At 40.6% G+C, this 12,998-nt stretch overlaps 1 protein-coding gene across 4 annotated transcripts in view; it reads right to left on the bottom strand.

Annotated features, from left to right (window-relative positions):
• The window catches only part of si:dkey-154p10.3 (zinc finger protein 135), a 307,986-nt gene that overhangs the window by 202,032 nt on the left and 92,956 nt on the right, over window positions 1–12,998 (bottom strand). The gene's annotated exons all lie outside the window — the stretch shown is intronic.

The raw sequence follows: 12,998 nt of genomic DNA, 5'->3' as shown, positions 1-12,998 counted from the left end.
CAGAACCTTTGGAGTATCTGTAGGACAGAGTAACAGAGCTGCCTTCTAAACTGTTCCCTTCTTTCTCTACTGGAGTGAGTTCTTCACAGCTGATACCTAAAGGAAGAGATAACTTTGTTATTTCATGTTGTAAAAGACATACAAAATTATTCAAAATCAGATATTATTAGGATTCAATTTTTTCAAGCTGCATAGTCTAACAAACCTGTGAGGATGGAAAGAAACATCAGAGAAAACACACAATGCTGCAGTGACAGCATGTTGAATAAAGGTAATGTTGATGGTTTGTGTATTGATCTCTGTTGAATATAGAAGTTCCTCTCTCTTCTATAGTTCAGTAACAGCTCAGATCCTCCCTGAGTCTCTCTGTAAAGTGATTCTAGACTACATCATGACAAATATTGAAGTTTAACAGTGTGTGACTCCCTCTGGTGGATGTTGTGGAGTATTGTGTTGTCTTTGCTCCAAAGGTTTTTGTACAGAGTTTTGGTGTTTCCTGTCACTGTGGGCTGCAGAGCACAGTAGTACACAGCAGAGTCAGACAGCTTAGCTAAGATGATCTCCAGTTTAACATGTTTCTTTGACTTGTCAATGTGAGCTGAGAAATCAGAACCAGTTAGATGAATAAACCCTCCTTCTGTGATGTAGAGCAGGAACTCTGGTCTGGATCTCTGGTATTGTCGGTACCACTGGATACTGTTGATATCACCCTCATATGTACAGGTCAGGTTGATGTTCCTGCCCTCTGCAACATGTTCTTCAGTACTTTCTGGCTTTATGCTGTTCATGGAACCCAGGGCTGCAAAATGATTATTATTCACATCAGTTATCATTAACTTATACAGTGAATACTCTAGTTATGAAATATCTGGTTAATACAGCAGGTTATATGAGACTTTGATCTCTGTTCTAACACTCACCTATAAAGGGAGAGAAAAGTAAAAACAGGTAAAGCAACATGTCTTTGGAGTTTCCTTCTTCCCAACATCAAGCTGATTGTGCTTTTAGTTCCTCAAACATTTCTGCTCTGGAGACAGAAATAATCTCATTGGTTGAGTTAAACGTTAGTGGGCGGGGCCAGAGAATAACCTTTCTCTAAATGGTATGAGGATTACAGTTTAGATCGGGCCCAAAATATCAAGCCCAACCCTACCTGAGCCATTGCACGTTGTTTTCGAGCCCGCCCCGACACATTAACTGTAATTATGAGCCCGATCCAGATTTAAACCTGACAATATTTTAATACGTGGGCCTTTATAACTGACGTTCTCAACTAGAATTCAAAGTTGTTAGAACTTCAAAAATCTGTTAAAAATGATGTTAATGAATAATACAACAAGGACGAAGCATGCATGGGGGTAACAGATCAAGGCAGCAACATAATCAAAGCCCTGGAACCAAATAGGAGAAATTCTTGTCTCAATCACCTAATTAATACTGTCCTTCACCACGGTCTGCATGCTGATGCGCTGTCAGACATCAGGAGAAGGGTCTGCTTGCGGCCGCTCACGCCACGCCCCCTCTGCTCACAGACAACAGTGCTACAGAAGGAGGAGACAGGATGTAGCACAGTTTACCTCACTCTCAAGTCAGTGCAGGACATACACCCAGAGCTACGGGAGAAGCTGGAGAGGCATGGCTTTCTCCCCACCCAATTATGCTAATAAAGTAAAGATTAAAAAAACACAAATGGTTGATCAAGGGCCCAGCCCGGCCCGAGGATAGTGGCGGGAAATGTCGGCCGAACCGGCCAGTGGGTCTAAACTCTAAACTCTAAAAAGGATAAAAAAAGCAGTGAAGAGAAAGAAGACCTTTGGTAGATGTTTCTGATGTTGGTTGAGTTGTTGTGTGATTGTCTTAAAGTTTATCAGTGTGTGACTCCCTCTGGTGGATGTTGTGGAGTATTGTGTTGTCTTTGCTCCAAAGGTTTTTGTACAGAGTTTTGGTGTTTCCTGTCACTGTGGGCCTCAGAGCACAGTAGTACACAGCAGAGTCAGACAGCTGAAGCTTCTGGATCTTCAGAGGAACTGATCTTAACTTGGAATTGTGTGTAGATGAAAATCTCTCCCTGAACTCGTCTGCTGTGTTCCCTCCATCCCCTTGAATGCGCATCAGAATGAATTTGGGGCTGTTGTTTCCATCCTGTTTGTACCAGAAGAGATTAATATTAGTTGAACTGCTGTTATATTGACAGCCAAGTGTTACTGTCTCTCCTTCAGTAGCAGTCACATCTCCTTTAGGTTGCAGCACGTTGTCTTTTTGAGCTCTGCATTCTGTAAAACAGCAACAAACAGAATCAGTGTGCTGTTAAAGAATCATATCAATGTTGGATTGATATCAAAGAAACAGAGTTGTGTTCATACCAAGGCTCATAGCAGCCAGCAACACTGAGATGAACAGAGGCTTCATATCTGCAGTGTGGAGTAACTCTGAGCTACAGCAAGTATAAAGAAGGCTGTGATCTCTCTGTTTAGTCTTCATCAACACTAAGTTGGTGGATTAGAAGGAGGAACCTGATCACAGTGACAGGACTCATTCACAGCCCTGGGTTATTCCCCCTACTGACAACTTTACACCTAACACAACAATGTTGTGTCTCTCTCCTTTCTTAGTGTAACATTTCTTGTATGAAGTGGTCTTTGTAGTTTTCAGCTGACATGGTTCCTGTTTAACAGCTGGGGCAGATTAACTTTGTTTTCAGTCGAGGGTGAGGAGGTTTTGCTTCCACTACTGAAGGCGATGTTGTATCAGTGATCAGGAGAAGGAACTGAGGAGCTGATCCAGGATCCTGTCGATACCACTGGAGATTATCAGCTTGAACTGAATAGGTACAGGACAGAGTAACACTACGGCCCTCTGATGAAAAGACTTCAGCACTGCTGGCAGTAATATCATCTTCCATCGTGTTACCTAGTGAGGAAAACAACATGTTAGATTTACACTTCTGTTCCAAAGTCACATATCCAACGTTTGAAAAACATCACACCTATTAGTATAGTATAGTGATAAAGTGATGACATCTAGATTTGTATCTTTGACATGTTAACGTTTCATCTAAAATCTGAACTCGATCTGTAAAACTTTGAAAATGTCTTTGTATTTCAGGATTTATAATCATAAAGATACATACCTATGAGAGTGAAGCAGAACAGAATTGCAGTGAGTTTTTCCATGTCTGCAGAGGTGAAATGCTGTTTATGAATGTTCAGGATGAATACGTTTTGTGAGTTGTTTGGTCTGATGTTCACAGCTGGAATCAAACAGTTCTCTGTCATGAAGACACCTCTGCAGTCAGTAGGAGGAGACTCAGATGTTGAATTAGTTTCATTCCTCCAAGTCTTCATCACAACAGTTCGTTTGTTTAAATATCACAACACATGTCCATCATAAGATTAACGGGAACCTGTGGTTAATAGAGTTTTCGGAGTTAAACTCCACAAGCGTGTCCTGCAGGCTGGTCGGCCGTCACACACACACACACACACACACACACACACACACACACACACACACACACACAGGCACACACACAGTCTCACACACACACTCACAGAGGCACACACACACACACACACTTTTCCACAGTGCAGCAGGCAGAGGTGGGGGAGAGAGAGATACCCGTTTCTCTTCGGGAGACTTGTTTAAATTATGACAAATATGCTATATACATTAGATTTAGTGTTTAGTTCATACTTTTTTTGGTGTATTTGTTTTCGGATTTTAACGCTATAAAGACCGTTGCCGTGCTTGCGTCACTCCCTTACCCCTCCTACCAGTCACTATGGCCACTTGGCCAGTGCGAATGCAAATGGAAAAAACTGTTTTGGGGGAGAGTAGTTAGTAGATCTGCTTAGAAGTGGACTTTTCCTATAACTACGTTCTTGTAACTACTTGGTCAGAAAGTGGCTAATGTTTCGGTGTCTGAAAAGTCTCTTCTTTCTAAACATTAGTTGTTTTTTAACTGGTGCTCCCCTTTTGAGTTGTGACCTGTACTTTGGCAGCAACAGAATAAATTTGTGGTCAGGAAGACCAATAAACCCAGTCTCACGGCAGTGAAATGGTCACGTAATTTAATCTATTGATTCGTGTACACAGACACATTTATCTCGTTTTTTTTCGTGGTGGTCAGCACGTTTTTTAAACTATGTATTTCAATGGGAAGCATCTTTCGTGATCACAACACGACTACGGTAGCCAGTAGTATGAAAGGCCGAAAATCCGTGTAGGGAGGTTTTTTGGGGTGGAGGATGGGTCAAACAACATAGGACTCATAGATCGTGTCCCGCGTGTCACAGGACTTTCACCCAGGAGAACAGGGATCGTGTCCCGCGTGTCATGTTTCCTTTCCCTGTTCTTCTTTTCCTAAACCCAACTTATGTGGGACCATCATGGAATTTTCGGCGATCGTGTTCATTTCACGCCCGACTGACAGAATCGTGCTGTGATCACGAAAGATGCTTCCCATTGAAATTCATTACTTTACAAAACGTGCTGACCATCACTGAAATATTTTTATGAACGTGTCCGTGTACACGAATCAATAGATTCAAAATTACGTGAACATTTCACGAACTGCCGTGAGACCGTGTTGGAACAATAGGAGGACGGGGTTTTAGTATATATGCATTTAGGATATTTCCATAGCATAGGTCCAGTATGTTGTGCATTCTAGTGGGGACTGTAACATATTACTCCAGCTTAGGTAGATGTGTGGTGACGTAAAATCCCCCAGTAGAAATACTGGTTGTTTGCCAGTTTGATTGACAGCCCTGTTGTAACTGTCTCTTATTTGTTTGGCAGCAAGTGTAAAATCAACAAGAAATACTTGAACATCTGACTTGTCATGCCCTTTTTATAGCATGCTTTAATGGCTTCATGCCGGCGACAGCCGTGGACAGAGGCATTATATTTTTTGTGTTATCCGTTCGTCAGTCCATCCATTCTCATAAACTCAATATCTCAACAATGTCTGAACAGACTTTCTTCATAATTGCAATAAAAATTCACGTGTACTAAACGATGAACTGATTAGATTTTGATTGGCCAAGATCACTACGACCTCACAAAACCCCTTTATGGCCACAACTCAATAATTCATATGCTAATTATGACACTGTGTCTACTATTACAAATGTACGATTAGGATAAGATGAAGAATTGATGACACTTTATACCCCAAAGATTAAAGGTCAAGGTAAAAGTCTTAACTGTGACATTGCAATGAGCTGCAAAAATGCATTTGTGGCCGTTATTCAACTCCATAACTCAGAAACAGAAGTGGAGACATTTGGTTGGATTCTGGATTGGTGACACTAATCTTTAAACTGATAGATAGATAGATAGATAGATAGATAGATAGATAGATAGATAGATAGATAGATAGATAGATAGATAGATAGATACTTTATTCATCCCGAGAGAAATCTTCGGCATCCAGTAGCTTAGACAACCATAACACAACAAACACATACACACATGAGGTGATTGTATAGATCTTCTGTGCTGCTGATTGAAGATGTGTGTAGAGCGTCAACGTTTCGCCAAAAGTACACCTAATACCTTTTACTAAATTCATTTTAAATATAAATGTGATTCTACTGAAATTTTCTGTGGGTTTTCATGACATGAATTCGAAACTACCAGTGTATACAGGGTATCTGTCTTCTCCTTTACACACTGGTGAAGAAGAGAACATGCAAAGGTAGGGATTAATCAGTAAGGAGAACAATCAGTATTTTAAATAGTTACCTAGCCAGAGAGTCAGAATCAGGATGTTAGTCAGCCAGTGTTTCATGTCTGCAGTGAGAGGGGAGGAGAGAGAGGAAGAGCATTGATACTCTGATGGATCTGGGCCTTCACATCATTGGTCCTTCCTCTTTATCATCTGTTGAAGATCTCTCAACAATTTTTAATTTACTTGAAGTTTAACAGTGTGTGACTCCCTCTAGTGGATGTTGTGGAGTATTGTGTTGTCTTTGCTCCAAAGGTTTTTGTACAGAGTTTTGGTGTTTCCTGTCACTGTGGACCTCAGAGCACAGTAGTACACAGCAGAGTCAGACAGCTGAAGCTTCTGGATCTTCAGAGGAACTGATGTCTTGTTGATTGTAGCATCAAATCTGTTTTTCTGGAAATCTGGAGCATTCTCATCTGAGGTTGAGTAACGCTTCAGCATGTACTTTGGGAAATCATTGACTTCTTGTTTGTACCAGAACAAAGATGGACTTGGATCAGTTGTCTCAAATGTACAGCCAAGAGTAACTGTCTCTCCTTCAGTAGTAATGACATCTCCTGTTGGCTGGATCACTCTGTCTTCTCCTTTACACTCTGCGGAAGAAGAGAACGTGCAGAGGAAGTGATGAATCATTGAAGATGACTGATTAAAGGAGAACAATCAGTATTTTAAATAGTTACCTATCCAGAGAGTCAGAATCAGGATGTTAGTCAGCCAGTGTTTCATGTCTGCAGTGAGAGGGGAGGAGAGAGAGGAAGAGCATTGATACTCTGATGGATCTGGGCCTTCACATCATTGGTCCTTCCTCTTTATCATCTGTTGAAGATCTCTCAACAATTTGTAATTTACCTGAAGTTTAACAGTGTGTGACTCCCTCTAGTGGATGTTGTGGAGTATTGTGTTGTCTTTGCTCCAAAGGTTTTTGTACAGAGTTTTGGTGTTTCCTGTCACTGTGAGCCTCACAGCACAGTAGTACACAGCAGAGTCAGACACTTCAGCTGAGATGATCTTCAGATCAACTTGATTTTTCTCCTTATTCAGTGTAGCATTCAGTCGAGGGTGAGGAGGTGTTGCTTCCACTACTGAAGGCGATGTTGTATCAGTGATCAGGAGAAGGAACTGAGGAGCTGATCCAGGATCCTGTCGATACCACTGGAGATTATCAGCTTGAACTGAATAGGTACAGGACAGAGTAACACTACGGCCCTCTGATGAAAAGACTTCAGCACTGCTGGCAGTAATATCATCTTCCATCGTGTTACCTAGTGAGGAAAACAACATGTTAGATTTACACTTCTGTTCCAAAGTCACATATCCAACAGTTGAAAAACATCACACTTAGTGATACAGTGATGACATCTAGATTTGTATCTTTGAAATGTTAAAGTTTGAACAAAAATCTGAACTGGATCTGTAAAACTTTGAAAATGTCTTTGTATTTCAGGATTTATAATCATAAAGATACATACCTATGAGAGTGAAGCAGAACAGAATTGCAGTGAGTTTTTCCATGTCTACAGAGGTGAAATGCTGTTTATGAATGTTCAGGATGAATACGTTTTGTGAGTTGTTTGGTCTGATGTTCACAGCTGGAATCAAACAGTTCTCTGTCATGAAGACACCTCTGCAGTCAGTAGGAGGAGACTCAGATGTTGAATTAGTTTCATTCCTCCAAGTCTTCATCACAACTGTGTTTCATTAGTGAAATGAATCCAGACTGTCTCATGAAATACATTAAAGTTTATCAGTGTGTGACTCCCTCTGGTGGATGTTGTGGAGTATTGTGTTGTCTTTGCTCCAAAGGTTTTTGTACAGAGTTTTGGTGTTTCCTGTCACTGTGGGCCTCACAGCACAGTAGTACACAGCAGAGTCAGAAGGTTTAGCTGAGGAGATCTGCAGATCTATTTTGGTTTTATCCTCACTCACTGAAACAGACAGTCCAGATTTTGTTTCATTTTGCGTTCCTAAGTGAAAGATGAGGAACTCTGGTGGTTTTCCTGGATATTGTCGATACCAGAAGAAATAATCACCACCAGTAGCTTGTTTGGAGTATCTGTAGGACAGAGTAACAGAGCTGTCTTCTAAACTGTTCTCTTCTTTCTCGACTGGAGTGAGTTCTTCACAGCTGATACCTAGATGTAGTAAAAGACATAATAAATGATTCACATTAAGATGTTATTGGAATAAAACTTGTTAATGCTGCATAATCTAACATACCTGTTGGAATGGAAATAAACATCAGAGAAAACACACAATGCTGCAGTGACAGCATGTTGAATAAAGGTAATGTTGATGGTTTGTGTATTGAACTCTGTTGAATATAGAAGTTCCTCTCTCTTCTATAGTTCAGTAACAGCTCAGCTCCTCCCTGAGTCTCTCTGTTCAGTGATTCTAGACTACATCATGAAAAATATAGAAGTTTAACAGTGTGTGACTCCCTCTGGTGGATGTTGTGGAGTATTGTGTTGTCTTTGCTCCAAAGGTTTTTGTACAGAGTTTTGGTGTTTCCTGTCACTGTGGGCCTCAGAGCACAGTAGTACACAGCAGAGTCAGACAGCTGAAGCTTCTGGATCTTCAGAGGAACTGATGTCTTGTTGATTGTAGCATCAAATCTGTTTTTCTGGAAATCTGGAGCATTCTCTTTTGAGTTTGAGTAACGCTTCAGCATGTACTTTGGGTAATCATTTATTTCTTGTTTGTACCAGAACAAAGATGGACTTGGATCAGTTGTCTCAAATGTACAGTCAAGAGTAACTGTCTCTCCTTCAGTAGTAATGACATCTCCTGTTGGCTGGATCACTCTGTCTTCTCCTTTACACTCTGGGGAAGAAGAGAACATGCAGAGGGAGAGATTAATCAATAAAGATGATTGATTATAGGAGAACAATCAGTATTTTAAATAGTTACCTAGCCAGAGAGTCAGAATCAGGATGTTAGTCAGCCAGTGTTTCATGTCTGCAGTGAGAGGGGAGGAGAGAGAGGAAGAGCATTGATACTCTGATGGATCTTGGCCTTCACATCATTGGTTCTTCCTATTACAGTTTTTCTCAATTGCTAAAACACAATTTCTGAAATCTTGCTCCATTTTCTAAAACATTAAACACAAAACCTCATCTTCAAGCACTATTTACAAAACCTCGGACTCCTCTCGCAAAATTAAACTTTCGCCTCAAAACAGTTTTACCTGTGATCAAAATCAAACACTGCTCTCAAATCATAAACAACGTGATCAAAATGATATTCATTATCAAGCAGTCAGTAAACAATACACCAAAAAATAGAAAACACGTTGTTCAAAACATATAGTTCTCAGGGAGAAGTATATTTTTAATCTCAAAACAAATTTCATATTTTTCCATCATTGTCTTTAGATGAACGAAAACATGTTCTATCATAGTAGCTCAAAATTGATCAGCAATTACTACTCTGATTTGCTCTTTTCATTTTTTTGTTCTTCCTCCTCCTTGTACCCCTATTTCTACAGTCCTGTACCCTGCATCTCACAAACTTGTCCTTTGTCTCTGTGATACTGTAATTCTTGTTATATGTTGTTATAAACCTGCAACCAGTCAAAATCTATTGAGCAGTCAGTACTGTTACAGTAACAAATGGATAGCACAATGTTCAGGGCCATACACTTTATCCATTGTACATTATACAGCCTACAATGCACTGTACTACAGTATATAATACTAAAAGGGACAAAAATCAAAGGAGTAAACATGTGATCACTGTGCTTCTTCTTGTCTTTTGACTGGGTCAGGTGAGAGTACTTCGTCGACATCACAAGCAATATTGTCCCTCCTGAGGCAACGGGGGAAGAAGCCTCTTGTGTGCCGTATCCATCCCTGACACCTCTCATACTCACTCGTCTTCGTCCTCTCACATTGTTTCTTCTATCCATTCTCAGACTTTCTCCTTCCCACCTTCAACAACCTCTTTGCTCTCTGAACTGGCTTATATTGGTTGTGTCACATCATTTGAAACAAGTGAAATCAATTTTGAGTGGTTGTGTTCAATCAATGACGTTTTCTCTATTTGTATTTGATTGTTGCCACTTGTGTTTACCAGTATGGATGACATGTGTGTTTGAGTACAGAATGTGTTTTGAGAATGAGAATGTGTTTAGAGTTTGGCTGAAATGTCTACGTGAGATTTGCAAATTGTGTTGTACCATGTGAAATGGTTTAAGGTATTGACAACAGACTGCACAAGTATCTAAATGAGTTCAGGCAACTGAGAACTTTGTTCAGCCAATGGGTTTTAGTGTTTTAGCAATTGAGAAAAACTGTAATAACAGTTGATTCAAGAAATAAATGTAAATGAATTTATTTGTTTAACACGTTTCAATTAATATACTTTTTCCTCTTTCAGTTTGGGGAAAGGTATCAAGTCTTTCAAGTCAAAGGTCTCAAGTCCAAGTGAAGTCATGAGTCATTGGTGTTGAAGTCCAAGTGGAGTTGCAAGTCTTTTCTTCTTGAGTAGTATAATGGCTAAGCCTTAAAACTTAAAGCCACTGAGGGGCTGCTATACGGACTTGAAACAAACAGTCTATGGCTAGTAAACTAGATGGCGCGCTCTGTTCTTACCTTACACCGCTCAGTAGCCTACTGCGTTTTGATGGTCATTTTTTGATCACTATGTTCTTCAGATGAATGTGCAAGAATCCATGTGTCCATTAAACTCCATAAACAAACATTTACACATCCCCATGAGTGTTGCGGTGTGTAGCAATTTGATGCGGTCAAAAACTATTTGTGCTCCTCCGATTAACAGCACCCCCTGTTATCTTAGGGCAGTGGTGGCCTAGAGGTTAGAGAGCTTGTGACCGAGAGGTCGTCGGTTCAATCCCCAGACCAACAGGATAAAATCTGGGTGGGAAAGTGAAAGTGTCCCTCATTACCACCACTGAGTTGCCCTTGAGCAAGGCCCTTAACCCCAACCGCTCCAGTGGAGCTGCTCAGTGGCCAGCAGATCAGACTGTGGTTGTGCTGGGCAGCTTCCAGGTGTGAATGTGTGCAACTGTGTGAATGTGATCAGGGCGTTGCTGCAAAAGAGAGGCTGCCTCTCAGTGAACCTCCCCTGAATAAATAAAGGTTAAATAAAAAAAACCTGGTGACACCAGTGGACAATTTGTGTCCTACAAAAAATGAAAATGGCTCTAACATGTAGTGTCTAAATTCATCAAATTTGTGACTTAAGTCTGCGCCTTTTGTTAAGGGACTCTAAACATTTACATCATATTTAACATATGTAATGATTGTCATGAGTCTCAAAGATTGTATTGGAGAAGACAACAGGATGTCTGTTAAGTAACACTTATCAACAATGACAAACTGTAGAGAAAAATATCTTTCTTGTCATTTTTTTTTGTCAAAAACAATGAACTGGACTACATCTTTTTTATGAAGTTGTAAGCACAAATAATCATTGTATTTCATTGTATACAATGAAATATTGCATTTATTCAGTGATTTATGTTATGTGTATATGTTCAGTGAGGAGCTGTCAGGTTTTTGTACAGAGACTGTGGGTTTGCTGTCACTGTGGGCCTCACAGCACAGTAGTACAGAGCAGAGTCTGTCACTGCAGCAGAGGAGATCTGAAGAAGCACTTTGGTTTTATCCTCACTCACTGAAGCAGACAGTCCAGAGTTTGTTTGATTTTGCGTTACCAAGTGAACGATGAGGAACTCTGGTGGTTTTCCAGGATATTGTCGATACCAGAAAAAATAATCAGTATATTCAGCTTGTTTGGAGTATCTGTAGGACAGAGTAACAGAGCTGCCTTCTAAACTGTTCTCTTCTTTCTCAGCTGGAGTGAGTTCTTCACAGCTGATACCTAAAGGAAGAGATAACTATTATTTCATGTTGTAAAATACTTTATACATGATTCACATTCAGATGTTATTAGAATAAAAGTTTTCATGCTGCATAGTCTAACGTACCTGTGAGGATGTAAAGAAACATCAGAGAAAACACACAATGCTGCAGTGACAGCATGTTGAATAAAGGTAATGTTGATGGTTTGTGTATTGAACTCTGTTGAATATAGAAGTTCCTCTCTCTTCTATAGTTCAGTAACAGCTCAGCTCCTCCCTGAGTCTCTCTGTTCAGTGATTCTAGACTACATCATGAAAAATATAGAAGTTTAACAGTGTGTGACTCCCTCTGGTGGATGTTGTGGAGTATTGTGTTGTCTTTGCTCCAAAGGTTTTTGTACAGAGTTTTGGTGTTTCCTGTCACTGTGGGCTGCAGAGCACAGTAGTACACAGCAGAGTCAGACAGCTGAAGCTTCTGGATCTTCAGAGGAACTGATCTTAAGCTGGAATTGAGTGTAGATGAAAATCTCTCCGTGAACTCATCTGCTGTGTTCCCTTCATCCCCTTGAACGCGGCTGGGAATGAATTTAGGGCTGTTGTTTCCATCCTGTTTGTACCAGAAGAGATAATTATTAGTTGCACTGCTGTTATATTGACAGCCAAGTGTTACTGCCTCTCCTTCAGTAGCAGTCACATCTCCTTCTGGTTGCAGCACGTTGTCTTTTTGAGCTCTGCATTCTGTAAAACAGCAACAAACAGAATCAGTGTGCTGTTAAAGAATCATATCAATGTTGGATTGATATCAAAGAAACAGAGTTGTGTTCATAGCAGCCAGCAACACTGAGATGAACAGAGGCTTCATATCTGCAGTGTGGAGTAACTCTGAGCTACAGCAAGTATAAAGAAGGCTGTGATCTCTCTGTTTAGTCTTCATCAACACTAAGTTGGTGGATTAGAAGGAGGAACCTGATCACAGTGACAGGACTCATTCACAGCCCTGGGTTATTCCCCCTACTGACAACTTTACACCTAACACATGTTGTGCCTCTCTCCTTTCTTAGTGTAACTGTTCTTGTATGAAGTGGTCTTTGTAGTTTTCAGCTGGTGCAGATTCACTTTGTTCTTCAACATATAAAAGGTGATAATTGTAGTGAGCCTGTACATGCCTTTTAGGGCATTTTTACACCTACCTCATTAGATCCGGACTTTCAGACTTTTCAGTTTGGTCCGCACCAAAATTGCAGGTGAGAAAGGTTCCTCGGACCACGGTCCGGATCAAAAGACCAAATTTTGGTCTCGGTCTGGACTAAACTGAACCATGGCCCGGTCCGGGTATGGTGTGAAAGCATTTTTTGGATGGTTCGGACTTCCGGACCAAATACAAGAAGCTCTGGCAGGCTCTCCTCGTGTTACAAGACCGGGGAAGCTCCTTTAAGGAATAACTAC

The sequence above is a fragment of the Sander lucioperca genome, chromosome 9 (genome assembly GCF_008315115.2).
Source record: "Sander lucioperca isolate FBNREF2018 chromosome 9, SLUC_FBN_1.2, whole genome shotgun sequence".
Taxonomy (NCBI): Eukaryota; Metazoa; Chordata; class Actinopteri; order Perciformes; family Percidae; genus Sander; species Sander lucioperca.
This window is presented reverse-complemented; position numbering and strand designations above follow the sequence as displayed.